The 25,699-nt window shown below is 42.7% G+C and overlaps 1 protein-coding gene across 3 annotated transcripts in view; it reads right to left on the bottom strand.

Moving 5' to 3' along the window:
* LOC138575633 (AN1-type zinc finger protein 5-like) overlaps positions 1-25,699 on the bottom strand; it is a 327,567-nt gene that overhangs the window by 301,157 nt on the left and 711 nt on the right. The window lies entirely within an intron of this gene.

A 25,699-nucleotide genomic window follows, 5' to 3' on the forward strand; every position in this document is an offset into this window, starting at 1 on the left:
CAATGGAGTCTGATAGTAGTATACGCTTGTGCGCATACACACACGCACACGCACTCTCTCTTTACGTTACTGCCTTTAGTTTACTTGCGGGCCAAAAGGTGTTCAGTAATCACGGACATGTTACCCTTTGGTATGGCAGCAGGGAATACCCACAGAGAGGAGTACATTTTGCAGTGTGACTTATTATATGTAAATTCAATGATAGAACCAGGGAAATCCCCCATTGTCATATGTTTAGAAAACATCCATTATAAATATATAAACCCCAAAGCCGCCAACCCAAAGTAAACCCTTTTCCTTCTTGGCACTGTATTTATTCTTCCTATTGCTAACATAGTGATTTTGTGTCAGGCACGTGTGGTTTATGGAATGGCATTAAAAACTGCTCCAACTGAAACTACTTGGCAGACGGCACATCCAACAGTGCAAGACCAAGACTGTGCAGCACTTGCTTACTGCAGCCTTTCCAAATCAGATTGAAAAGCACACTTAACGGTATGAACGGTATACCGGTATAAACAATGTGACGGTTATTATTGTTCAATTAAGTGGTTGACGGTATCTTTAACGGTATACCGTAATACCGTTACATCCCTAGTCCAGAACGTAAAGTCATTAACCATACTTGCTCATCAACTCCCAACTTCAAACTACCACTTAAGTCCCAACCAAAGAAAACAGGCAAATTGACAGTCCAGACAAATAACCCGATCGGCAGGTTCTTCAAAAAACTAGAGAAAACGCCCATGACGAACCGATTCAAACTCTCTGACACGGAAATTCTGGAAGGGATTCCACCATCCCCGCATAGAAAATCACTCCATCAATCAGTATCAGTAGAAACATCGGAAAGTGGTTGCTTTTCACCTCAAATACGTTCGCACCTTAGCCAGACGAAGACCCCCCCAACTTACAACAGAGCAACGAAAACTTGCTAGTGACCGCAGAAATAAGAAGCTAGTACCAGCAGTTAACGACGAGGGAAAAAAGAAAGAAACAAAATCTAATACATTAGAGACGGAAGCGTTATCATCAGAAATGGAAAAAAACCAAGAAGTTTTATCTAAGGTTACAACCGTCAACGCAAGAAATTCTGAAAGAGAAATGACCTGAAGTTACTTTAGATCACAAACCAACGACCAAACAAAAAGAGTTGGATGACTAAACAAGAGACCAGGCAGTAGGTAAAGTACCATACCTACAGAGGAGATAAGGAGTCAAGAAATTGAACCGAGGCCTCAAACAACTCATCAAAAAAAACAAGAAGCAGCAAAACTGGTAGAGGCTATACTAAATTACAAAAATATGACTAAACACAAAGAGTCGACCAGATGTACGAACTCGACTATTAAACAAAGAAAGGGTGATGCCTTAACGGACACACTGCGTTTACTCCTCTCTACCCCACACAAAATTAAGCAGAAACAAAAGAAACTAATTCACCTGGAAATAAGCCTGATTTACTGCCGGTGATGTCAGCAGTAACCATCGCCTTAGCACCATTTGGCAAGTTATACGAATCCATCAACGATACATTAAAGGACCACACTTCGCCATTAGCATCCTTCACTTCAAAACTGACTCACCTAGAAAGTTTTATATTGGCCACAGAAGCTTGGAAGGCAAACACTCAAGATCGAGGCACAATGACGGACTGTGAAAGAAGACCGGTGGTGGGTGTCTGTACTTCTGCTCTCTATATGGTAGAAGAGAGGCACAGAGGACCCCAGCCAAGATTCTCTATTACGGTAGCAATGGACGAGAAATCTAGGCCTAGCTTCTCAGGAGGTGATGCAGGCTGGTTCTTAAGTACAGTGTAGTCCCCAAGCCCCCACAAAGGAATGTCCACACACTGTATTGGTTAGAACACAGTCTTTATATAATCAATATTCAAGGTTATGTACACTTATCATGATAACTCACTTTGTACTCAGGAAAATCAACAATGGCAAATATATACAATTCTAAAGTGGTACCACCCTTTGTATTAGATCTCATTAAAGTGCATGAACAATACTGTAACAATGTCACACAGATCAATAGAGTGAAACCAGCAATAGAGAGAGAAGAGAAAATAAGATGGTTGAGCAATAGGCAGAATACTGGCCCCTATCACTAGACACAGTTCTGTGTGGAGATCCCCTCACCTGGGCAACCTGTAAAATAAAGGTATAGCACAAGCCCAGTCCATATATTGTTCTGCAAGTCTTATTCCCTCCTATAATGTTTTTACCCCCCCAATATACCTGGTGGAGTCGAGTTCTTCGAAGAGGCGTCGACAGATCCTTCTTGAGCGACCCCCCTTTCAAGCGGGAGTCACGGATCGTCGAGAGGCGTCGAGAAACGTCGAGGAACTCGGTGTTCGGCGACGGGGAATCGACGGCCCTTCTTGAATGCCTTCCCTTTCAAGCGGGAGACACGGGGCGTCGAACGTCCGTCGACAAACAGGGTAGAACGGCGTCGGTGAGGCGGTAGCTTCGTCCGAGCGGTGCTCGTCGGCGTCCTGCAAGGCAGAGGCGTGCGGGGCACCTCGGTGACAATAGTTCTGGACCGCAAAGATTGTGGAGACAGAGGCCCAGCAAGGGCGTCGAGTCGTTCGAGTCTTTGTGGTCTTCGGGTGGCGGGAAACCCACCGGCAGGTTTCTCCTCGGCGCGTTGGTCGTCCTCGACTTTCTCCGGCAGGATAAAGCGGTCGACGGTGCGGACGAGGTAGTCCTTCGATTCGAATGTTCTTAGGCAAGGGAGCGGACGGCCCCGGTCGTCGGCGGCACGGCGTCAAGTGGTTCCCACGGCTGGGCAACACAACTTCGACGGGCCTCCAGCGGTTACACAAACCTGCGAACCCTGGTCGACGGCGATGGACTTCGACGGCGGCGATGTCCGGGTGCTTCACTTCGATCTCCTCGGCGGTCCCGTCTCGGGTCGACAGCCTTTCGAGGGTCTGTCTTCCAGGGCGCTTCCGCGAAGATGGAGTGGTGCTCGATGGTCCCTCGGAGCACGGGAAGAGGGCGCCTTACCAGGTCCTCTCTCGGGTCAGCCTTCGGCGATTTCGGCAGCCTTCGGATCGGTCGAAGCAAATGCCACAGCAAGTCTTCTTCTTCCAGCTGGACGTCGAGGATCAGCAGTTCCAGTTACTCTTAGAGTGGAGACTCAGCTCCAGAATGCTTCTGAACGTTCCTGAACGTTCCTGAACCACTACCAGTGGTGAGAGGTCCCCAGATATACTATTCTGCCTCTCATCCACACTGCTGGCACACACTCAGCAGCCAATCATACAGAAGGGCATTCATGCAGTCAGTCAGCCAATCAGGCACACAGTGCATTCAGGCCACACTCCTCCCTTTCAGACACTCACAACAAGGAATGTGGATTAGGACAAGTACCCAGCCATTCAACACTACACACTGCATTCAGGCCAGTTTCGGGCAGGCCTGTCTCAGTCTTTGTCTCTCATGCCAGAAACCAGACAACCACAACAAGGAGTGTATATTGGTCACACACTCCATTCACCCAGGTCCCACCCACAGGAGGTACCCACAACATACAGTCACTGGGAAGGCACCAGTCAGTCTAGCTGGGCCTTCACAACAACACCATATATGGAATTTGCACCCAACAGCCAGTCAGGGGGAAGGGACAGAGTCAGGGCTTCCCAGGACTTTGGGAAAACAAGATAACAGGCAATAGAAAGCAAGAGGCCACAGGGGCCATCTTGTTTTCTATCAGGAATCAACTGATCCCAATGGCAGGGCCTGGGTATCCCAAAATGGAGGACACCCAGAGCACCTGTCAAATTCAGCATGGAGCTGCCACCAGCCCATACCCTGCTCTGGGGGCCACCCATAGGTGCCCAAAAACATACACTAGGGGTACAGGGTTGTATCCCTACCCATGGGTGCCATAAGGGTATCCCCGGGGTCTGTTCACCAAACCAAAAGAGAGAGCTGCACTGTCAGGAGTCCCACATGGACTCCTGGGCAGAAAACATGACAGAACACACGATAAAAAGCAGTAAAGGACAAGGATTCAGAGGCCCTGTCCCTCTGATGCATTTCCAGCATCACACAGACACAGCCAATATTCCAACAAACCCTCTAGTACACAAAAGAACAAGGTATTTCAATTAAAAAAATAAATCAGAGAACATCAGCAGCTAAACATACCAAACTGAGAATCAAGGAAAAATGAATGATAAAAATCAAATAGAGATACCGGCGTCTCCATCCGTGAGTCAGATTTCAGATCGGGACAGAGACATTGCCGAGGAGTCTTTACGAGAATCGCGCAGATTGAAACAACACAACAGTCCAAAAGAAAACTTACATGAAACTGAAACGAGAATGAAGGGACAAATTAAAGAGAACCAGCTGAAATTGAAAATAAAACATTCTGAAGGTTATAAGAAGGAGAAGAACCAACAACAATCAAGACAGACAACATCAAACAATTGGCTTATACCAAAAGAAATTCAAGGTCTAAAAATACAACAGACACAGAAGAAATCGGAAAGCGAAACCAAGACAAACGAGCTAATGACAGCAGACATGCGACAAAAGAGAGCATCAACAAATGACAGAGGAAAGTATGATTGACATATCTAACATCAGTTTCTGAAAATTCTGAGTCAGAAATACTGCGTCCAACAACAAAAAAAAGAAAGGTGTCATTTGTAGAAAATAACTCCCTATCTCGAAATCTAAAAGGGAACCCACAAAAGAAAAAATAACATATCTGAAAAAAGAGAGAGTCAAAGCATTAAATCCAAGTGACAAAAGATCCTGGATTACTCCAGAAAGGAAAACGCTATTCCGTTTGGCAAACACAAGGATACACAAAATCGAAAACGGACGAAGAGGCCACGAGGAGCATGGCCGAAAAAGCTCAAAAAACAGTCCAGAGGCCGGAAGATCTGTAGAACTAAGTCCGAAAAGTGAAAGACAACACAGAGAAAATCACTTAACCAGTAAAGGAACAAATCGACAAGTGGACAACACTCACGGTCATAAAAGATCGGGCAGACAGGTAGAGGGTTACACACAAAGAACAACCTCAGGAAAATAGAAACCGACTTAACCGAAGATCGTCTTATTCATCTGGTCAACAATGCCTAATACGAACATCGGCGATTTTTACTCACACGAGTAAGTAGACACGAACTTTGAAACTAGAAAGACGTGACAGTTCAGGAGAAAAGATTGTGCTGAACAGGAGAGCCACGATGAAACTCCTTGATAGAATTTCTAAAGGAGATCAAATTAAAAGTGCGGATATACACATAGTGGAGTTCGCACATAAGGGATGGACAGCTAGTATTTTTCTACACATTACGTCCCAGACAATAAAGAAACTCGTGCTCCTAACAGCAGGCGAACTCTCAAAAAGAGGATACATCCTACGAGAAACAACATCTGAAGAAAGAGGCCATAAGGGAGAAAATAAAAACAAAATGGAATAAGATCAGAGCCACGAGACCAAAAAAAAAGAAAGAACATGTCGCACAGAACCCCAAACATAAAAGATCCTATGAGAGAGAAAAGAAAACAGAACCAAACACCACAGAAAGAAAAACACGAAAAAGAGGAAAGATCTGCAACTCGTAAACGGGAAGGCTCTAACTCAAGGCAGACTCCTAACGACATCGAAAGAACAAAGCAGAGAGAAAATCCACCTCATAAAGCACAGCGGAAAAATGAGGACAGGCAGGCAGAAAATACGCCAAGCAGGAAACCAAAGGGTTGCATCCACTTGCAGACCACTGGAGGGAAAGAGAGACGCTCGGTGAGAGACAAATCTCTGACCAAAGATCAATCGGAAACGATCGAAAAAGAATCATGGGCGTGGATCCCCTCGGTACTGTCCCGTTACACTAGAACATAGAAATCCATATACTGTGTCAGTGACCTTGAAACTACGGCACAGACCACGGAGCAAATCATTACCATTGGATCATGGAACACCAGAGGGCATACTCACCTCACACAACAAGGGGAAATTAAGCTTGGGCGATTCGACCTGTTAAGTCTGCAAGAGACTTGGCTATTGAAACCACTGAGCATGGACGGCTTTGAGGCCTTACTATTTCCAGCAGAAAAAGGGGAAAAGGGTCGCCCTACATCAGGCCTCATAACAGCCGTCCGCACAGGAGGAAGTTTGAGAATAGCCCATAAATTGGTATCATCTTTGGCAATTCAAGCGACATTATTAGACTGGGAGAAAGATGGAAAATCGCAGACGGAAGGAAGAAAAGATCTTATTCTCCAGTTGAATATCTACTGGAATCCGGCTGCAATTAAAAACTGATTTCCTTAATGATATAGAAGAAATATTAACTGTAGCAACGACAGTTTACAATATGGACCACATCATGATATGTGGCAATTTGAATGCCACCTGTTTAGCTCCAGAAGAGGAAACAAACACAGTCCGAAATAAAACCAACTGTAGTTCGCAATCAGCTAAAAGAGGTCTTGCATGGTCTGAATTGATGGAATCACATGACTTGTATAACCTCAAATTTTTAGAAACAGCAAGACCCAGGATTCCGACATGGGAAAGCGAAGGACACACAAGCACAATCGATCATATCTTCGCCTCCAAGGGTCTATATATACTAATCATGAGTTTTGAGGTAGTAAAAACAATCAGGAGTGATCACAACTTACTAACAGCAACATGGCACGCAACTAAAGACCTGCCGGTGAAAATGTCACAAAAAATAGAAATCAATACTCAAGGAAACCGGCTACAGTTAACAACACAAGACCTAATTTCAATCACAGCAACTTACAAAAATGAAAATAGCCTACACACCACCAATAACATCACAGATAAGGTGGATTATTGCCCACTTCTCATACCGTATTCACATCCACGAAAAGAAGACAGGAAAAAACAAATTTGCATATACAAAATGAAGAAGTGAGGCTAAAGAAATCCAACCTCAGAAAAATCATAAGGAGGGCTCAAACAAATCCAATGCAAGAAAACCTTGACCTAGTAATCCAACAGAAAAAAAACTACAAGTCATGGATTCAGTCCATACGTTGGAAACTACATCGCGAAGATGCCGAGACCATGCTAAGAACAGTTTGCAAAAGGGACTCTAAAGATTTCTGGACGATAATAAAGACCAAATCGTCAGTCACAGAAAAGACTATCACCAATAGTGTTCCTGAAGACAAATGGATGGAGCACTTCACTAATATATTCAAGGAAACTACACCAAAAACAAACCCAATAGACAACGGAGGTACAAGCTAATGGAGCGTGCACTCCAATCAGACCATTGTGGAAAAGATAAAAAAGCTAAATAACTCCCGGGCCCCAGGCCCAGATGGAATCTCAAACATCGGTCTTAAACAGGAACCAGAAATCTGGGCACCACTAATAACAGAATTTTCGCAAGATGCAGGGCCACGAGATCTGTTCCTGCAACCTGGAAAACAGCAAGAAGGGCTTGAGAGACAACCCAAAAAATTACAGGCCGATAGCACGATTGGATGTGCTGGGAAAATTTTTTGGCTCTTTGGTATTGGAGGAATGGTATTGCAGAAAGAGGCTAAAACAGCCGACCCACTACAATCGGGTTTTGAAAAGGGCCTTGGCACTGCGGTTAACATCATGATGCTCAGTATCCTAAAGTCTAAAGTTTCCGAGGGTCATCCAACAATTTATATAGCAACAATTGATTTGGTTCAGGCATTTGACCGCCTAAACAGGGAAACAGGGAAAAACTATGGAGAAAACTAGAAAAACAGAAATGCCCATCATCAATTCTAGACCCAATCAAAGCCTTGTACATTAAGACCTCAATCAGAGTACGCCTCAATGATACCGGCCTCCTGTCAAAATCAATAAAAACAGCCAGAGAGGTTAAGCAGGGCTGCCCCCTGGCGCCAGCATTGTACAAGGCATATATGGCTGACATAGTGGAAGAAGAAAACGACACCCGATCATTTCCACCTAGAATCGGCGAGTCGAAAGTAACACGACTGCTTTACGCGGATGACATCTTATTGCTGGACCAAACAGCTATCGGTCTTCAGCGGCAAATAGACAGTCTTTCAATAGATCTAAAGAAAAATGATTTGGAATTGAATACAACAAAAACCAAAATCTTGATTCTGGAAAAATCGTCAAAACTAACTAAAAGATTTCAATGGTTTGCAAATTCAGAGAAACTGGATATAGTAAAAAGTTTTACCTACCTGGGAGTAAAAATCTGTCGAAGTCGAATAGAAATAACGATGCAAGAACACCTACTCATCAAGACTAAGACATTGGCAGCACAGGCCTTGACCCTGGAAAGAAAATATGGTAAATTCACAATCCTTCCACTAATCAACTTTTTCAAAGCAAAAACAGTACCGGCTACAACTTATGGGGCGGAGGCAATGCCACATCTTCCATCAACAAACTGGAAGGGATCTTTTGGCGTAAAGTACTATGACTTCCAAACTCTACTCCCATAGCAGTCATCCGACGAGAACGGAGCCTCCAATCAGTAAAATCTGTAGTTGAGAGAAACAGTATTTTATTCTTGGGAAAAATTCTAAGAAGTCCCCGGCCGAAAGTCTTGGATATTATCCACGGTGAAATGAAGAGCAAAAAAAAACCCAATGATGACGACCTGGTATAATAAATTACTGGAATAGAAAAAAATCGAATGCTCTCAATGGGACATAGAACGTATTCCCGGAAAAATCAAAGAAAAATTAAAAATTCAAGATTGGATTGACACGTTGGAAACAGCTGAAGAGTACACACCTCAGACTCATCATACCACCAACACACAGAGGATAGATGAGGTAAGAAACTACCTAAAAAAGTTTCCAGACAAACGGTTACGTACAACTTTTTTAAGAGCACGCCTGAACGTCTTGAAGACGAAAGAAGTTCTATTCCAGAGAAAACAATCCGAAGACCCCAACTGTCGGTATTGTAACAATTTGGAGCACGAAACAGTACGACACCTACTTCTTTACTGCCCGGGTGTGGACAAATTAAGAACAATCTACCTGCGCCCACACGGGCTCTCAAATTTGACAAGTGAAGACGACTGGTGGAATAAGTTAATGAGTGGAGATTCAACAACATTAACCGTGGCAATAGCCAAGTTCCCCCAAAGCTTGGATTTGGAAGGAAATTCCACATGGAACGACTAAAACCTGAGCATTTTAAAGAAAGAAAGGAAAAAGAAAACGGAGGAAGATTTACTTTTTCTAAACTCGCAATCAAGGGGATGTCCTTTTGTAAAAATTGTAACACAAACAAAAAAAAAAATAGAGGTTTCATTAGGCTGCAACAAATGACTTATTTGTCAGCAGCATCAACATCCCCTCTGGAACACGGGTATATGTCACCTACCTATTTGGTCACCCATTTTTATTTTTTTATTTTATTGATTGATCATAGCTGACAAAGGCCAATTTTACAATCTTAAATTAAATAGAACAACATTTCATATTTACAAGGAAGAAAGAGTAAAGGATAACAGAAGTCAAGAAAAAACAAAAACAAAATACATATTCAAAATCTCACAGCAAATCAAGTAATGCAGTTGAGTCAGTAAAATGATTAAGATAAATGGCTAGAATATACAAAAAGTAAAATGATCACTTATGGGTCTGTCCCAACAAATTAGAAACTGTTCAAACCAACTCAGCAATCACTTGTTTGAAATCAACAATTATAGGTCACAATATCAAAATTAATTCTTATTTATATTTGTAGAACTCTCTTTACTTCTGAATCATTTTATTTGGTCTAATTTGGCCTTTTGTCATGATAGTTAGCTGACTTATATGATTCTCTAGATTCAATGCATCACTTCCAGGTCTAAGATATTCAAAAAATGTATAGCACCATATCTATGCAAGCTTATTTGACCACTAAAAATGTATTCCCACACATATCTGCTGAGAGCTCTCTGTATTCTTTGAATAATGACTTTGTGAGAATTATGCGTAGCAAACTCAAGGCCTCACATTCAACTAATGTTTCAATGTTTCCTTGTTATCCTTGTTGCAAAAACGACAACATTGTTTTCAACATTTATCAATTTACGTTTCGCCAATACATCACGTGTCCACCATAGATTAAATGTTAGGCGCATGAATTTCTGTCGGTGTTGGTTGGAGGGGGATTTTTTTCAGGTAAAGTGCTATGTCCCCAAACTTTTTAGGAGAAAATGGCTGTGTCGCAAAATCTTTATAACTCATACATTTTTCGTGTGTGCGTATCCAGTCATGCTGGAATAGTTTCGTTTTGGCTTTTGTAGGATCTTGAATTAGCAATTGATACATCTGTGTTTTCTAAAATTTGTTTGACTTTCCTTCTCCATCCAATCACAAACATATCATCCACTTGACACATATGTTTCGACAATAACCCAATTACACGAGTTTTCTGCTAAATGGCATTTTCGGTACAAGGACATTACATTCTACAGATAACTTGCATTCAAAGAGATTAGTCCCAATTCATGTCTTATCATTGGACCTGGAGTACAATTTCATAGTTTCAGTAATCCCCTCCAAAATGTGTCTTCTAATCTACTCCATGTAGTCTCTGTTATACCCTTTTTCGTTTCAGCTCCATATAAAAGTATAGGTGTTGTCTTTTGTTGATAGAATTTTATGGTGGAACTAATGGAAAACTTCCCATACTTGTTTTGGATAAGTCTTGCTTGTGACATTGACGTCTCAAGTTTTCTTTCGAGACATCCGTTATATTTTATTTATTTATTTTATTTATTTATTTGTAACGCGCCGTAGCTCGCAAGCATCAGGGAGCGAAAAAGACACGAGGACGAAGATTAACAGGACGACACAAAAGAAAGTAAAGAGAGGGGGGCAGAAAGATGGCAACATGATTCGGTGTAGAAATTGCCTAGTTATTTGAAGAGAAAGGTCTTCAGATGCCTTCTAAAGAGTTGGGTGTTGATTTCCAGTCTAAGGCTGCAAGGCAGTTTGTTCCAGTGGGAAGTTGCCAAACTCGGAAAAGCTCGACCGAGACCAGAGGCTTTGCCTGGAAGGCTAGGATTGATCAGTCCTTGATTGGCGGACCTCAAGCTACGACTTGGCTCATACCACCTGAACTTTTTCTTAAGATATGCTGGTGCCGTGCCGTAGAGACATCGGTGGGTTAGGGTTAGTGATTTAAACAGGATCTGTTCCTTCACTGCCAACCAATGGAGATCATTTCTGTCCTTGGTGATGTGTTCTCGCTTAGATTTGTTAGTGATGGACCTGACAGCATTATTCTGAATAATCTGGCATTGTTTCAGGCACTTATTGCTAGCGCCAAGCATTAACGCGTTACCATAGTCCAAGCGAGACAGGATACTTGTTCATCATCTCCATCTCCCAGTGTTATACCCAAATATACATATTCAGATATTTGGTCTAATGTTGCTTGGTGCAGTTTCCACCTGCGTTTTTTCACCTGAAACTTTCTAAAACAAACCATTACTTTCATTTTTTCGAAGTTAATGGTTAGATAGTTCTTCTTTACATACTCATCCAGTTCATCCAATAACCGTTGGAGGCCCTGTGGTGTCTTTGACATCAGAACTAAATCATCTGCGTAAAACATGGCGGGGATGGGTTTACCTCCCTTTTTTGGGGCATCCGATATCACTTCTTCAAATGTTTTTTGTGCATCCGCAATAAAGAAATTGAAAAGCGTCGACGCAAGGACACATCCCTGCCTCAGCCCTCTTCGTGTTTCAATCTCGAATGTCAGATTACCCTCAAAGTCAAGTTTCACCTGCATTTTGTGTTCGTATGTAACGCCTTAATGCAGTTTATCAAGTAGGGCGGACAGCCTGGGCTTACCAGTTTATGAAACAGTAGTTTTCTTGATATCGAGTCGAAGGCAGCCTTCAAATCTACAAATATAAGATAGATGGGTTGATTAATGCTCTCATGATGGGTTAGGATTGCCTTAATGGTAAATAGGTTCACTGTCGTGCCCATCCCTAGTACGAATCCAGGATTACGCTATTTTATACTCCATGCATTGAAGTCCCTCAGGACAAATCTGGAGAAAGTTTTCCCTGAGACGTCAAGAAGTGCGATCGGCCTATAATTCATAGGACAAGACCGATCGCCCTTTTTGAAGATTGGAACCACCACATCATTTCGCCATGATCCAGGAACGGTATTTGTTCTCACGACCTTTGAAAAAATGCTATGAAGTATTCTCGCCTAATGCCAAGGTTGTTCTTTTAGCATGTGGTTACTTAACCCATCTGGGCAAGGTGCCCTAGATCTACTTGATTTCATGATGAAATGGTAAATAACCTCTTCTGCTATCACTAGTTCTTCAAAGCCATAGAAGGTATTTACTGTTTCTAGGTTATCATGTAATGGAGCTTCATATAGTTGTGTAAAATGTAGTATCCACTGATGTTGGGGAACTCCGTTAATTTGCACAGTAAGTTGTCTGGCATGTGTTGCAACATTCATCAGACCAGATCTCAGAGCTATTCTTAGATTGTATGGCTTGTATCATAGATTCGCCATCATTCTGATATAATGTGGCTCTATGTGAACGTATCCAATTTGTGTACTTGCACTTCTGTTTTTTTAATACTAGTGCTCGAGTTAAATTTGGAAGGCTCATGGCGATTTTCTTTTACTTTCTGAGCAACATTTTTTGCTTTTGAATCTCTGGGTCAAATGAATGTTTTGGTTTCTAATGGTGATGTTTAAGTGATCCATCCCGTAGTTTATATACTTGTACATATGAGGTATATTGTTCTTTCATCCATAGGCAAGAGGGGTTTTCAAGTCTGTTGTATAGGGACGTAAGCTTCCCTTCATCCCACCTAAACCGTGTTTTAGCGTTATTAATGTTCAGCCTGAATGAAAGTCGCTTCTTGTCATGAGCTTTTCCATCACATAAATTGAATGACCACTTAGTTGTAAGAAGTTCATGGTCACTATTTTCCTGAGTCATTACTTCAAAATCCGATGTTCTGCCAAATGTATATTTATCCATAAAGATATAATCTATGATGGATTCACTTTTACCTTGTTTCCATGTACTTTTTGGTGGAACATCGGATTTGAATGCACCATTAAGCATGTAAAATTGGCGATTTGTTATGAGGCTCAGCCATCTTTGAATGGTTAATTTAGATCCCCAACTAATACCGTATTCGTAATTTCTGAATTCAGCAATATCAAGTCAAGCAATTGCCCCAAATCTCGGAAAAACTTCTCATCAGACATGGCTAACGGATTTCTATACATATTTAACAATGCTATCGTACCACCTCTATATTTAATTTTTACCAAAAGCAAGTAGATACTTGGATTAGCCCATGCGAAGATTTCAAACCCTTCACTTGTATTCACATCTACCAGAAGTCCTGAAGAGGGACAACCTTTATTGTTGGATAGGCTGCTGACAATAATAACTCATGGCCATTCCATACGGGCTGTTCAACTAGCCATGTTCCTTGAAGGGCGATTATGTTAAACTCTGCTATTTCTTTTGCACTTGTTCCAAGAAGGTGAGTATAGCCATGTGTATTCCAACTTGCTAACGTGACTTGTCCTATCTGTGGCTGATGGTCTAGTTATGATCTCTCATGATTGATGTTATCGTCTATATATATATTCCCCTGTGATGATTTTGGTTTTCTATGTCTTTAAATATGGCCAGAATAGATGTATGATTTAAGTCATACATTGGGAAGGGGGCTTCTCGACATTTTAGTATATAACATGGACTGTAGTCTTTTAAGTTCTTGTGTTGATTTTTCTATACCCATTGCGGCATAGAGGCGTCTTGTTTTTTGTATAAATTCTGAATGGCTCATAGCCTCAGGCTTCTCACTGTTCGAAAGGGCCATATTAGCACTTCCAAACCTTTGCTCACTTCCCTTTTCCCCTACGGCAATTCTCTGTTTCACAAAATCTTCAAACAAAGCTATTATCATCGACTGTATCTGAGGTAACACATCCCCACTTGCATTTGTTTCACTAGTAGAAGGTTTATGATTCACTGTTGGTGCTAGTTTTGGCGTGACATTCGCTTCATTCTTACCATTGGCCATTTTCTGTTGTTTCACAAAGTCTTCAAATGAAGCTTTTATCATAGACTGTATCTGGGGTATCATGTCAACACTTGCATTTGTTTCACCAATAGATGGTTTGTTATTCACTATAGGTGTTGATTTTGGTGTAACATTCACTTCATTCTTACCATTAGGAATCAATGAGAGAGCAAGTTTATTTGAAGTTTTATCTGCCTTTCCTGCCTCTACTCCTGCCACAACTGTAGCAGAAGTCATCGAGAGGTTCGTGGGTCTTTACTTTCGTATTTCTCTTGATTGTTACTATTTTGCTTATCTGCTTAGCATTTATTCTATAACGATCCAAGCTTTTCTTCTGACCACTTAAACTGCGTATCCCACCCATGTTTAGTTGTCTTAGAGTTTGTTTTTTACTACTTACTTTAGTTGGTAATTCTTTTATTGACTTCTCCCCCATCATCTTTGGGTCAATGGTTTTATTAACGTGAGTGTTTTTGGCATTAAACATGTTGAAAGTATTTAAGGGGTTTTCTTGCTCACAACACCCAGGAACAAACAACACTGCCGCACCTTCTATGACCCCTGTGATCATACATTCAGTTTGCATCGGTGCTAAATCAGCTGAAGGTGGGATGGCATGCATCAGTACTTCATTTCCGTTCGTATGAAAGTTCTCTATGATGCAATCTTTCTGTGCATCCTTTCGTACTTTCTTGGGATGCTCATTAAAGGCACGGTCTAGTAAAAAATTTTATTGTCCCTATGGGTCGGCCATGTTTTTTTAAGCCTAAGTGGCTCGATTTTAGAAAACTTTCCTATGGACCTTACCCGAGTTTTCGTCCATTAAACACACGCGAAAACAAGCACCAGGGAGCCGCCATTTTCTGATAATCCTATCTTTTCCCCGATCGCCCTGGCTGACCTGCTTTTGCGGCACTAAATCAATTCCCCCGCCCCTGAGCCTGTCATCAGCAGACTCGTACCGCCCATTTCCCAACGCCAAAGCACGTCTCGTGTCAACATTCGCTGCGCTTCAGCTAATGACGTGTCGCCATGGAAATGGCAGGACGCCTCTCTCCTCAATAAGTGTTAACAGACCTTTTCACAACACACAGCAGCCGATTTTCGATTCCATTCCTCTCTCTGTGTTACTTTGAGTATTCTGTGACTCGTTTCAGTGCTCTGGTCAGCTACCTTCGCCGCTTGTAGCCCGTGTGAACAGATACCAGTACCACCGCTATAAATTATTTTAGTTTGTTTAACACACATTGGCTACAATAATGCCCTACATGTACGAGCCCGAGTATACCGAGGAGGAACTACTGGAAAGGGAAGCACGCGAAAACGATGGGGATTCGGACCGCAGTTGGCAGGACGAATGAACAGATGAAGAGCCTGGGCCTAGTCGAATGGACGGCGTCTCCACCTGGTGCACATGCAATCGGTGCGAGCTAATGCCAACTGAGGACGAGAACTGCTGCTGCCGAGAAAACTCGGGATGCCTGGCCTACATTTCGGAAGGCGAGCCACGACCGCAATGCATCACCGAGCTGACAGACTTCAGGGCAGCCTGCCTCACACTGGCCGTGATGAGAATAATGATGGTGCTTATACACGAACTTCGAGCAACTGTTCGTCCTCGTAATCCAAGTAACGAGTAAGTATACTCTGCTTGTCATGCCACTCCTATTTCATGGTCTTCTACTATATCCAAAATTACATCTACATATCATTGTAATGCATGTAAGTCGTTGAATAGTGTGCATTGTCTAGATAGCATTTGTCCGTGTAAAATGCCATTAGTTACAAGAATTGTCATTGACAACAAACGTTTATTAAACTTATCTTGGTCATTTAAAAACAGTTTGTTTCATTCCTTTTCACAGGTGGTACAGGCTGGTGGCCTATTGTTCCTTTACATGGTGGCTTCACGGGAGGCTTGGACACCGCGTTCGAAGAGTGATACCCGCCTGTGCCGTTCGTGCCATTAGAGAAACGTTCCCGAGTGACAGCGGTCAGTACAGGGGATTTTCTCTCGCTGTGCTGCAACCTGACCTGTATAATCTTTGAAGTCTTGTATTTTTGTGTCATGAAAATAAGATAAAATATATGTGGTGTTTTATTTTGTAACAACGTTTGTCTCGATTTTTTAAATTAATGAAGTGTGTCTCCATTCAAGGATGGACGTCAGACATCTGTGCTCCGAATGGGTGAAGGTCTGGTTGCTGTGAAGCAGGGTGGTCACTATCTATCTAAGCTAACATAACATATTATTGATAATGCATGCACTAAAACACACTTGTTCAAAGTCTTTCAGTAGGTTATGTCTCTATAAAAGTCACACATATATCCATACTAACATTTACCATTGGATTATACAGTCTTGACCACTATAATACACCGGTTGAAGTGTGGGTCTGTGCTCACAAGAATCTCCGGTATGTGGCATTTGTTATTGATAAGCAACGATATACTATCATTGATATAAAGGCGATATACTGTATATTGATATAAAGGCGGTTCGCGCCGGTGGATGCGCGCTGGCATGGGGGGGCTGTCAGGGGCGCCAAAGGCCAAGGTGCCAAACTACATGTACACTTCAAAAAGGTGTCCCACGCCAAGGGGCCATTGTTCACATGGCCTCCTCAGACCCCGTGTCTCCAGGCAGGCCTCCCCTGAGGCAGGCCGCCCCCCTGCAATCCACATAAGTGTGTCTCCATTCAGCAGTCTTCCTGTGCCTTATCTGCATGCCCCAGGGCCATCCATCCCACCCCCCTGTATCAAAGGCGGTTCGCGCCGGTGGATGCGCGCTGGCATGGGGGGCTGTGACGGGCGCAAACGGCCAAGGTGCCAAACTACATGTACACTTCAAAAGGTGTCCCACGCCAAGGGGCCATTGTTCACATGGCCTCCTCAGACCCCGTGTCTCCAGGCAGGCCTCCCCTGAGGCAGGCCGCCCCCCTGCAATTCACATAAGTGTGTCTCCATTCAGCAGTCTTCCTGTGCCTTATCTGCACGCCCCAGGGCCATCCATCCCACCCCCCTGTATCAAAGGCGGTTCGCGCCGGTGGATGCGCGCTGGCATGAGGGGCTGTGACGGGCGCAAACGGCCAAGGTGCCAAACTACATGTACACTTCAAAAGGTGTCCCACGCCAAGGGGCCATCGGTCACATGGCCTCCTCAGACCCCGTTTCTCCAGGCAGGCCTCCCCTTCAAGCAGGCCGCCCCCCTAATACCACGGCATACATACGTCATTCATTCACAAACACACCCCAGTTTCTAATACTTTAAAAACCACTCGATATGTCTCATGAGAACATCTTTGTGCTTTGCAAGTCAACTCCTGAACGTGTTACCTGGGAACCACTGAGATGTATGCTAATCTGCTCGTCATCGTGCTATCCGTGAACTTCTGTGACCGCTTCGAGCATACCCATCAGTGCACTACCTGTGGCCATCCACCTATTCTCCCGCAACATACTGCTCTGCTTGCTGAATCCAGCTGTTTGTTGGTCAAGGTAAGGCCATGTATCCTGGTCATGTTTCGCAGATTTTTAAATTTCTATCTATTTTCGAGTAGAGTACACAATAGTGCTATGTTCATTGGTCTCATTGGTATTGACTTGAGTTTCCATTGCTAGGCTATCAATAGATCTATTTATTTTCATCTGTGTCTATTGTCATTGAATTGCATCCTTCGGGGGTCCGTCTATAATGTAAGCATGTTTCCTTCTCGTGCAAGACAGAACATCCAAGGGACGAGTCACATGTTCAGGTTTCCGTCACATCAATTATACATTTCTGCAACTTATGCAAATACTAAGCAGCACATAACTGGTATAGTTCCTGTGACCAAAACAAACCTTGCATTGATCATTGTATGATTCATTTACTTTTGTATCAAATCTTTATTCTTGAAGATTGTATAATTATGTCGATATTTACTTTTCAGATTTATCAACAATGCCTGCCTGTTCGATTAGCTGTTGCCCTTCGAAGACCCATGCGAAATCTGAAGGAACTACAATGCATGTATTCCCGAAAACTGTTGATCGAATAAGAGAATGGGTCAGACATTGCGGATATCCACTGGATGAGCTGAAAAGTAGAGTCCAACAAGTCTTAGAGGACAAGAGGGGTGATCGATACTGCATCTGCAGCCGGCACTTTTCCTTTGACATGTACACAACTTCTTGGGTAACAAAGAAGAATAAACGGCGAACGACACGGAAATTGTGCGAAAACGCTATTCCCACTCTATTCGTCCACATTTCGCCACCGGTGAGTCAAGTGTCCGGATTTAGCTTTCGGCCTTGCGGTAGTGTGTAGCCAAATGGATTAATTGATATTGTAGGCGTTCTATCCCTTGTAATAATTTCGATATTGATATGAGTGTATAGTTTTTTGAATAATGACATTTCTCAATATATTCTTTTTCGATTTCATAACCCACAAACGCAATGTATATATATATGGGGACAGGGAACTGTGCTGTATTGACCATTTTTCAAGTATTCTGTCGGCTTACATGACTATTTTTAATATTGGCATTTCATTATCAGTCATTAATTGACCTTTACAACTTCTTGACTATCCCTTTAATCTGAAGTAAGAACATTCTACATCCTTGACGTGGTCGCAGTTATCAACCACTTCTAGCGCGTATCAGGTAATCTTACTAGGCTAATCCGCTACATACTTGTTTTATGCATGTCAAGTAATAGTTTTATTCTATTGTGTAATTATTTTACCGAATGTTTGGTTACTGCTTTCCAATTGATATACACCTTAGTTATCGTCCACTGGTGTTTGTTTTCAGTTATAATTAGTGTTATCCATACTAATGCAAGTACTGTCTTTCAGGGAGATGCTGAAGCGTCCGCCACATCTACAACATTTCTAGATGTTTTTCAACATCAGGAGGTATGGATACTGACAGCTCCATCGAGCATCATCATCAGAGCTGGAATTCTTGTTGTTTGATTGTTCTACACAATGTTTCATTCGTGGTTAGCCGTTGATATGTACCTGTGCTGTCGACCCCAGGTGTGTGTTATGTTTTCACAATTGTAAACCTCACTAATGCAAGTTATATGTTTCAGGCAGTTGATGGAGCGTCAACCCCTGCACTTGATGCAGAGCCTGACATTCAAGTATACGAATCGGCGCAACAGCTTTCGGAAGTGCGCACTACATTTGCAACATCCATAGATATTCTTCAGCAGCACGAGGTTTGGATAATGACAGCTCCATCATGCGTGATCATATAACGTGATTCCATTTGCTATACTTTCTTCCCTATTAACGCAAGTACTGTGTTTCAGGGAGACGACGGAGCTTCCACCACAATCACAACATCTCATTTAGATGATGCAGATGTAAAGGAATTGTTGAAATAAGTCGATGAAATGTGATCATATTTGGATGTTCCTTGATTCTTTTGGACAATGCATCATTGGCGGTTATCTCTTTATATGTACCTGTGCCGTCGACCCCAAGTGTGTGTTGTGTTTCCAATATTGAAAAGCATACTAATGCAAGTACTGTGTTTCAGGGAGATGCGGATGCCTCCTCTCCAATACAACCATTCATGGCAGTCCATGCAGAGCCAGAGGTATGGATACTGACAGTTCCATCGAAATAGATCATCACTGGTCGAATACTTGTCGTTTGATTGTTGCACACAATGTTTAAATCATATTTGGCTATTGAGATGTACCTGTGTGTTCGTCCTCACGTGTGTTTTATGCTAACAATATTTTGATACATAGTAATGAAAGTACTATGTTTCAGGGAGACGATGGAGCCTCATTCCGTGCTGTCTATGCGGATACAGAAAATATAGTCGTTGCAGCGCAAGAGGAAGGGAGGACATGCAGAAAGGAATCGGAGCTATAGCGTGCAGATGTTGAAGGTCGAGTCAAAAAAGTTGCAAAGAAAAAAAAACAAAAAAAGGTTAGTTACAAACAGTTCATAACTTTAAAAAAATGTTTGTGCTGGGGACTATTTTATGTTTTTTTCCAGTCAATTCTACTACACTCCATCTTGTGTTTAAACTGAACATCCCTTTTCCAATCTCACTTCCAGTTACCCGTGGGTGTCAGAACTTTACACACACAGACAGTGAAGCGAATGAGAGATGTGGCTTGCCAGACCGTGTACACTATGGAGGAACTATTAATTGAAGCGAGGCGTGTTCAGGCTCGAGATGCTCATGTCCAATGGCCAGAACATGAATTAATTGTGTTTGGAGACTACAGCAAAGTTGCATTGGACCATAGCTACAGTGCGACCACACCATCACAAGAAGATGTTATTGAATGTATTGAAGATAGCTCTGAAGTAGTTGCAGATCAATTTACACAATCTACACCCGCCAAAAATTTGCCACCAAAAAACCTGTCGACATTGTTGTGTTCTCCCATCAATGTTGAAGTAATAGATGTTGAAATGACAGTGAATGAACCAGCCGCAGCATCCATAGACGCATCAGAACTTGATATCAGCGATATTACTTTCCAATGTGTTGAAATCTCCACAACGTCAAAGGCCGAAACAACGTTGACGCAGGATGACAGTCTAATGAAAGAGAGCAAATACATTGTATTCGACAGTTGTTTGATGGAAATTATAAGTATGATGAAATGTGTGCATTCCATTAGAGGGAAAGTATGTGGGAAGCCATTGATTAATGTGACTCGTCAAATAAAAGGCAGTAACGTCAAAATAAATGCCGCCTGTAGATTAAATCATAGGTTCTCATGGTCTGCACAACCAATGCTGGGGAAACTGCCAGCAGGCAATCTACTGTGTGCAGCTGCATCACTTTTAGAAAGTTAGAGGCTTTCTTTCAGTTTGTGGCGCTGTACTACACATACCAACGTGATTATCTGTTTACGGCCATTAGTGATGTTTGGAAAATTGAACAATTGTCTCTAGCAAGTACATTCGAAGGCAAACGATTCAGGCTAGCCGGCGATGAACAGTGCGACAGCCCTGGATTTTCTGCCAAGTACTGCAACTACCACTTTCAGGACATGGATAGTAAGAAAATTGTGAGTTCGGTGGTCGTGCAGGTAACACAATGTACATCCTCAGTGGCCATGGAGAAACTAGGTTTTATAAAATCAGTGGAATATCTACAATCGAGGGGAATGCACATCGACCTCATAGCCACGGATAGACACGTTTCAATTGCCAAGACAATGAGAGAGCAGTTCCCACATATTAAACATCAATTTGACGTATGGCATCTTGCTAAATCAATCAATAAGAAAATCTCGGCTGCATGGAAAAAAAAGGTTTTGAAAGTATTTTGCAGTGGTCACATTCTATCACCAACCATCTTTGGTGGAGCTCAAAAACTTGTGAGGGGTCAGTGGAAATACTACTTGAAAAACGGCGGTCACTGATGCACCACTGTACCAACATTCACCGCGGGACAGCAAATGAACATTTCCACCAATGTGAACATGGCCCTTTGTCCCCAGAGGAGGCACGGAAGAAGAAGTGGTTGATTCCATCTTCACCGACACGCAAAGCCATTGAGAAGATTGTTTTCGACAAAACTCTATCAAGAGATTTGAGAGGACTGACAGAATTCTGTCACACAGGAGATTTGGAGGTGTTCCACAATATGTGCCTAAAGTACAGGCCAAAGCGCTTGCATTTTAGCTTTCGGGGCATGAAACATCGCACTCTACTAGCAGTCTTGCCCCATAACAGCAATGTCGGGCATGAACAATCTAGGACTAGGGGTAAAGTAAGGATGCCTCGCTACACTAAGGTGTTTTCAAAACGAAGTAAGCAATGGGTGATCAAACCAGTCTATGATGAAATGCAGTTCGACTTTGTGAAAGGCCTTATTGTTGCTGTGTTAGAGAAGCACAGATATGGAGTTTTGGACGTTTCTGTGCAGAGCAGTGATCCATTGCCACCGAACATTGCGACTGTGCCATGCCCACCCGATGCACAGCTGATTGTGAAGTACAAATCCCGGTTTAAATAATTGCAATACGATTGTCTTTTTGTAAATAAATGTTATTGTACAGTGTACCTGTAAACCTAATCCCTACCTTCACCATCATGGGTGGCGAACAAGCTGGGTGTCATCTTTGAATTCTCTCTATTCACCTCACATATGTGTATGTATATATTTTTCTCATGTCTCATCTCATGTAAATGTAAATGCTGCACACTGTTAACGGAGGGGAGGCTTGCGTATTGCAAATGATAAAACAAACAATAAATCTCACTTTTAACTCAACTCCTGTGGTACTTTATACTTTCCCTGACCTTCCGCCAAAAATTAAATGTCTCAATTTGGGCTGCAAAGCTCGCAGACAACGGGGACAAAATTGGGACACTTAGAACGCGACAGCCAAGCGGGCCGTGGCATTTGGGAGAGAAGCAGTTCGCATTTGCACATTGAGGCGCACTACATAGACGGATTCTAAACTTCAAGTTCTCACAGATGCCTATACTACGTGATGTTGCAAATAAAGAATGCGAAGGACAGCACCCAGATGAGGCCCACAAGTCGCACTGGAAGTATAAGGGTCTATTGTTTTTTGACCTTGAGACAGGGACCATGCCGAAAGAACTACATTTGAAGGGAGTGCGCAATAACGTAAGAGACGATAAGGCAGAAAATTCAGAAACTAGACCGAGTTTCATTTTAGGTCAGTATTCGAAAAATCGTTGTCAAGAGCACGGTCCGTTTTACAGACTGCATTACGAAGAGACACAATGGAAATTTCAAATATAATGTAAGTAAATCTTTACACGCTTTTATACCGGAATGAAGATTTAATGAATGGATGCATGAATAAATGAATGAATGAAGAGCTAGGAAAAGCAAGTAAAACTGTTTGTAGTGGGCACATGGGCATGCAGGTCCACTGGTCTCACCGATCTCGCTCCTTGGCCCAGCCACTTTTCCCTGCACTACGGGACTGTCTCTGTATCCTTCAGCCCCTTCTCCCGGCATTTACCTTGCACTTGCCACCAGCTGGCCCTATTTAATTTGTATTCAACTAACCTTGTACAGCCCATCCCCATGCGCGATCAGAAAGACACCTGGCCTAGTAGGATCGTTGTCTGTCTGCCCTTGTTCCCCACCTGCCTCGTCACGCCTAGAAACACTTGAGTATAGGCGCGTTACAAATGCCATATCATATATCATATCATTCCTCAAGCATGTAGACTGTCGTTTATCATTGTGTGTTGGCCTCGATTTATCTCGTTACTTTTCGCATTGATTTTAGAGACGAACATACTCCATTGAACTACCCTTGCAAGCAAATAGTTTCTGATCGGCCGTAATAAATAAAATGAGTAATGTTAATGAAGTTCGGCTAGCGAGACTAATTATCATTTTTTTGTTTTCATAACAGGTATTTGATCCCTTACTGCCACTGCCATCTGTTTGAGACACCGGCGGATGGATTCTTCAGCAGACACCTGCAGCTTCGTGTCAACAACTGGAGCACGATCACCATATTACGGGGCGATCGCCAAGGGCCCACATGCCCTTACGCTGTACTAGTGGCTAGAAGCAACATATCAACCTTTAGGCTGGACTAGTGCCTAGTTGATGGAACAGCCTTGCGGTTCACCGTGCTTCCAAAGTGATTCTTTTTACGAAAATGAACACCCTGTGTACCATAAAGGAACAGCGCGTGACTCAAGATGAAACGGAACAGTTATTGTGGATACAGATAAAAGAAAATAAATGGCTTCCGGAGTTCATATGTCAATTGCTGAATATTCTCTAAACATTTAATGTCAAATAAATGTACTTTACCAAATGTACCGTGTTGCTGTTTCATTTTAAACTACAGTTTCATATTCCGAATTGTGGCGCGCTGTGTTGTGAGTTGATCTGTGTTAGTTTCCGGGTTCTGTGTGGAGTCGCGCAGAAGACGACTGGGCGCGTTTGCCTACGCAGCACAGTAACGTCACGGGGAGAGGTGGGGAATATGAATGTTTTGAAAATGTCAGGCTCAGGGGTGGGGGAATTGATTTAGTACCGCAAAAGCAGGTCAGCCAGGGCGATCGGGGAAAAGATAGGATTATCAGAAAGTGGCGTCTCCCTGGTGCTTGTTTTCGCGTGCGTTTAATGGACGAAAACTCAGGTAAGGTCCATAGGAAAGTTTTCTAAAATCGAGCCACTTAGGCTTAAAAAACCATGGCCGACCCGTAGGGACAATACAAATTTTTACTAGACCATGCCTTTAAGTTTTAAGTCTAATGCATTCATCCACGTGACAATTCTTTCTATTTGAACGGATTGACTGTTTATCTTGAGGTCGAACGTTTCAAATAGTTTTGTAAGTGATAGCATTGTTACATTCATAGCATTGAGTGCAACCTCAATAAGCGGCGATTGGTTATTAACATTACAATTGTGACCACAAAAGTGATGGGTGGAAGCTTTTGAATGAATCTGAACCACTGGCATTACTCTGGGCAACCATCCACACCATCGTTTTTTAGCCCGTCTGCGCCATTGCAAAAGGGGTCCAGTCATACGCAAATCAGTCAGGTACAGCCAACAATGGTAGCAGCCCAGCCCGAACTGCTAGGCCAGGTCCCCTCTGCACGGAAACACAAGCAACCCCAGACATGGATACAATAGATAAAATTATGTCAGCCACACACATCTTCCATTACAAGACAATTGTGGATCATAAGTGTCATACATTTTCAAAATAACGAATTCTCCTACTGAATATGAATTATGTCCAATCTAGGCTGCACCATATCATTGAGATCTCAAGTCTCAGATCATGGAGCACTGTTTTCACCATGATTTGTTCGGAGTCTCATGACACAGCGTAGTCCCGTTCATTGGGACCACATTTTTGATGATATATTGCTTAACTGTGAGCATGCATCTCATTTTGGGGCCAATGTAAACATTTAGCAGTCTTACGTATTCAGTGACAGCATACATGCCAACCCTCCCAATTTAGGCGGGAGACTCCCTATTTTTTTTATTAAAAACAGGGCTATTTTTTACGTTCTCCCACCTACAACAACATCTCCAATGCATTCCTTTGGGGAAAATGCATTCTCCCGATTTTGGTGCTGAAATCTCCCTCTCAGGGGCTTCAGAATGTTGGCACGTCTGAGTGACATTCTCACGCTTTTAAGCATACCCGTCAGCCTTTTGAGTTGGGGGGGGGAGAGGATTTTGTTTTTGTGGGTGAGAGCTCCAATGACAACTGTGGACTGAAGGTGATTGGCGAGTGAGTGAACGGACTCAACAGAGGGTGTTACTCACCAAAAGTGGGTGAGTTGACAGGTATGCTTCACGCGGTCTCATTAAGAAGACAGCTCGCAACCTTTTGCGAGCCCCTGCGGGTCAAACAGACAATATCAATTTTATGTTGTGAGAGAGTACATTGTTCTGTAAGAGTCTTGGGGGTAAGTGAAGTGATTCCATGGCGGGTGACACCCACCAAAAGTGTGTGAGTTGAGAAGTTTGGTAGAAGTCTCATACCTTGGTGAAGTCTCACTCATTTTTGGCAAGTTTTTTCTTACATTGGAAAACTGCTAGAATCTGCCCATTTTTAATACTTCATGATAACCCTTTGTCAAAACACTGTTACGTCCCAAACACAAACAAACAAATCACTCTCTTCGTG

This window comes from Ambystoma mexicanum, chromosome 1p (genome assembly GCF_040938575.1).
Source record: "Ambystoma mexicanum isolate Mex_15411 chromosome 1p, UKY_AmexF1_1, whole genome shotgun sequence".
NCBI classification, from domain to species: Eukaryota; Metazoa; Chordata; class Amphibia; order Caudata; family Ambystomatidae; genus Ambystoma; species Ambystoma mexicanum.